The sequence below is a fragment of the Haplochromis burtoni genome, unplaced genomic scaffold, assembly GCF_018398535.1.
Source record: "Haplochromis burtoni strain Fernald_Lab_line unplaced genomic scaffold, NCSU_Asbu1 Contig_595, whole genome shotgun sequence".
In the NCBI taxonomy this organism is placed as follows: Eukaryota; Metazoa; Chordata; class Actinopteri; order Cichliformes; family Cichlidae; genus Haplochromis; species Haplochromis burtoni.
In genome coordinates, this window is record NW_024582956.1 from 96,810 (window position 1) to 101,569 (window position 4,760).

The window sequence follows — 4,760 nt, forward strand, 5'->3', positions numbered from 1 at the left end:
ACACACACACACACACACACACACACACACACACACACACACAAACGGGCTCCTGATGCTCTGAATCCGTTTAATTTCATTTTTATTTAGTGATTTTTTACAGCAGTGTTTAGTGACTTAATGAAAAGATAAATTGGAAAGTGATCATGATCACCCCCCCAACATCAGTGTCTTTTAAGAGAATAAATGATGCCCATTGGTGATTGGATTAAGCAGAAGGAGGGACATGTAGACACCTCCCCACCCCCCTACCAGGCAAGTCGTGCCCTGACTTCCATGATGATTTTTGTGTTTATTCTGAGCTCTGCCAGCAAATGAAAAGTTTCTCAGCAGAAAGAAACAGCCTGCCCTGTGGAATAACACCAAAAACATTTCAGTGCTTCGTACACGTCTAATGATCAGGAAGAAAATATTATTATCATAAAGGATCACATACACAATTTAAATGTAAACATTACAAAACAAAAAATTTTCACAGCAAAACCTTTCACTCATTAATACTGTATAATTACTAAAAGCACAACAGCTCTGGGCGGGTCTGCTTTTATAATGAAGGTGCGGTCGACACTGGGGTGTATGTCAGGGCTCCAGGTCAGCAGTGTGGAGGTATAGATGTGTTCAAGCAGCACTGTTGATCCTGAAAGTGAAGCCGCTTCCTGTCAGGAAGCATCGACCCACAGGGATACTGCCCAGGAAGGTTAGTCACACACACACACACACACACACACACACACACACACACACACACACACACACACACACACACAAGGCCAAAGTCATTTCACACACATGCTGCTGCTGTTCGTGTGTCTTAAGCTCTTTTGTTCCGACTGTGTTAACTTTATGTGGTTGAGACAAAAAGCACATCAGCTCACACGAGCACACAGCCAACAGTGTCTCACACTAATGGAGCATTTTTGGATTTTAGCTGAAAAACACGTCGCTGCCGTGATCTGCAGCCTGAGAAAGGCTAAAAGAAACTGTCGCCTCATTAAACTAAATGTTTAGCCGCTTGTTGCAGCACGTTCATACCATCAGGTGACCTCTGGTGGTCACAGGAAACTGAACCTGTCATTTAAAGATATATTTGAGTCTTAGTGATGGCGCCTTTGTTAGCTACAAAAATCAGAGATTAGAGAAGAAGAAACTTTCTTTGTTTCCTTTTTTAAATCAGTGTCAAAGTCATTTCTTTAAAGTATTACCATATTTTCATATTCACTATTTGCTTTTTTTTTGTAATTCTAATGACTAAGGTCCTTTAACCTTATTAAATAAGCTGTTTTAACACAAACTGTGGTCTCAGCCTAAACAAACTAACAGTTTGTTTCTTTCCATTCAATGTGCGGGAGCACAGAGGCCAGCAGAGGGCTCGGACTGAGAAAGGGCTGCCAGGAGGCGCCTGTGTGGAGGGTACGAGCTCATACCAGGCTGTAACTGCAGAGCCAGCTGACCTGAGACTGTTGATTCTCTTGCTGGGTTTAAATTCAAAACTGCTGCTGTTTTTGTTGTGGTGTTGCTGTATTTTGTTAATGAAATTACAGTGAACTTGTTTGGCCCCACGTCAGGCTGATGCTGCTGCAGCTCTGTGAACAGTTTTTAACCTGCAGTGTCTGATTTTGTCCAATTATTTTCAGCAAGGAGAAACGTGCTCAACATAACAAATAATAATAAACTGTAAGAAATCAGCTGCTTATTTAATTCAGTTCAGTTCAATTTTATTTATATAGCACCAAATCACAACAACAGTCACCTCAAGGTGCTTCATATTGTAAGGTAGACCCTACAATAATACATACAGAGAAAAACCCAACAATCATATGACCCCTATGAACAAGCACTTTGGCGACAGTGGGAAGGAAAAACTCCCTTTGAACAGGAAGAAACCTTCAGCAGAACCAGGCTCAGGGAGGGGCGGGGCCATCGGTTAGGGTCAGAGAAGGAATCTACACACCATCATTTATGGATCAACATTAGCATTCGTTGGTTTCAAGTTGTGGTGTCAAACATAATTTCCTCAGGAATTAATAAAGTATTTTGATTCTCATTCTTTTCTGCTGTGCTCATATTTGTCTGTCAGACAGAAAGAGAAGTTCCATACAGATAATGAACAAAGCTAACTGCATTCTTAGTTAGCGACCGTGGCTCAGGGGGTTGGGAAGCGTATCTGTAACCAGAAGGTCGCTGGTTTGATCCCTGGGCTCTCTGTCCTGGTCGTTGTGTCCTTGGGCAAGACACTTTACCCTACCACCTACTGGTGTTGGCCAGAGGGGCCGATGGCGCGATATGGCAGCCTCGCTTCTGTCAGTCTGCCCCAGGGCAGCTGTGGCTACAACCGTAGCTGCCTCCACCAGTGTGTGAATGTGAGAGTGAATGAATAGTGGCATTGTAAAGCGCTACATAAATCCAATCCATTATTAATTTTTTGTTTATGTCTAGACACTTCCAAAAGGTTGTGATTTTGTGGTTTTTTTGGACACTGCAGCTGAGTACAGGGTGGAGCTGAAGGAGAAACCGAGGCTCATATGACCCATTAGTTAAGCCACAGTGAAGCATGTCCTGTATTTCACTCTGATGGGGCCATCATTTACAAAATGAACAACATGTTGTTTTTAATAAGAACTCAAACTTGAGAATGAGACCGTAAACATCAGGAAACTGTTTAATGAGGTCACAGTCCAAGTAGGGTCATTTTCTCAACTTCTATACAGTCAGACTTCTAGAGGAGTCGCCCCCTGCTGGTCTGCTAGAGAATTCATGTTTACGGCGCTTCTGCATTGGCATCACTTTTCAGAAGTCTACATCCACCTTTTATACGTTGCCTTTGGCTGACATGGAAAAACAACCTGTTTACAAACAATCACAAAGGTTTAAATAATTCCCATCTAATAAAATAAATGCAGACAGATGCCAACACGACGCAATCAGTCTGAGTGAGTCTGTGTGGATGAGTCCAGCTCGTCTGCACCGCCTCTCTTTGCAACAGGGACTCGACTCCACTGGTTGTTATACAGAAATAGATCTGATGGTTTTATTTTTTATAAGAATATAAAGCAACTTTGTCCTGCAAAAACGACATCACTAAATGTGGAGGAATTTCTGATTTCCTGTTTCAGATCTGTGAGGTTCTGACTCGACTAGTGCAAGTAGTTTATGTGTGAATTTGTATTTAATGTTAAATTCATGTCTATGTAGATTTGTGATTTCTGCAAAGCAGTGCAAACATGTAACTGTCATCTTGACCCATTCAGCTACAAATTGGTAGCAGATTCATAGCTGATGCACTTATTTCTATTATTATTATTATTATTATTATTATTATTATTATTATTATTATTATTATTATTATTATTATTATTTGTACTAGTTGCAGTAGTAATATTATTAGTATTAGTATTATTGCTCTGTTGCCGACCAAAGTCACACCTGCTCCTGTGTTTGAAGCAAACATGTCAAAGGCAACAAAACTGCAACTTTCCTGCACAATAATTCTGGTTGTGCTTTCATCTCCAACCACTGTTCTTCCTTTAGCATGAGCAGTTTTGATTTTCCTTTCTTTTATTCATTACTGGTGGATGTTTAATATTTATAAGAGCTCTTTTAAAATAAAGCATCTACAGTAAATCTGTTCATAAACACTTTAGATTTTCACCTTAAACCTCTTGTAACATGTTCAGTCTCCGTATCTGTTCGCTGTGTGTTGCTATAAAGACAAAGCTGCTTTTCAGTGATTCAGAAATGAAAAATGTTTGATTTTACTTTTCAGAAATGTCCAAGAAATCAGACCTCATCTAGTTTAAATATTTGAATCCATGTACAAATATAGCCTGGCATCTAGCCCCGCACAGACCACCTCAGACTCTGTCAGCAGGACTAAATGTAAAAAACTCCTCATATATTTGAACTTACTGACTTCACTCAGCTTTATTTACCCAGAACTTTAACAGCCACTGACATTTAATCATCAGATCAGTGGAGTCCACACACAAATGAAATTATGTGATGTAAACATGTAATAACACAAGTTTGCATTTTACTCCCAGAAGACATTTTGTCTCATTGGTAGTTTTAATAAATAGTACTTGTTGTTGAAAGCATTATTTTATCCATGCAGAGTCTTTAAACTACAGCTCCTCATGTGATTCAGCAGACACCAGATCTACCACTTTCTTCCTTTTTCCACCTGCAGTGAAATCAGAGGTGCAGCAGGGCAGCTGCTCACATGAGTTCAGGAAGAACCGGGAATGATTTCAGGTTCTGAGATTAGAAGCGATGCTGTGAGGTGAACCCTGACACCCAACCCACTGCTGACTTTGACCTTTCCCACGGCACACACACACATTTTGCTGTGATAAACACACTCTCTCGATGGCTCTCTGTGGGAGAGTTAGTTCACATGACCACCGGGGTGCTGCTCCACCTGACCGAACTAAAGGGTCAAATAAATGTCTGTGACCAAGCTAAAGGGCCGTGTCATCGGTCAATCATGTGTGTGCACGTGAGTGAGCGTGTGCTTGAGATGATGTGTTTTTATGCTCTTCTTCTCAGCAGTGAGCTGCTGCAGAGAAACCGCCTTTTAATTAACTCTGACTTCTGACATAGTGAAATAACAGCGAGTGTTATTGGACATCAACAGAAAAATGTAAGATGTAACTGTGGATTTTACAAAAACTGCTGCTTTAGTGCCTGGACAGGTCACATGAGACTAAACAAAGATATAAAACAAGACACACATGTGATTTCATATTTGCTATTTTTAACTT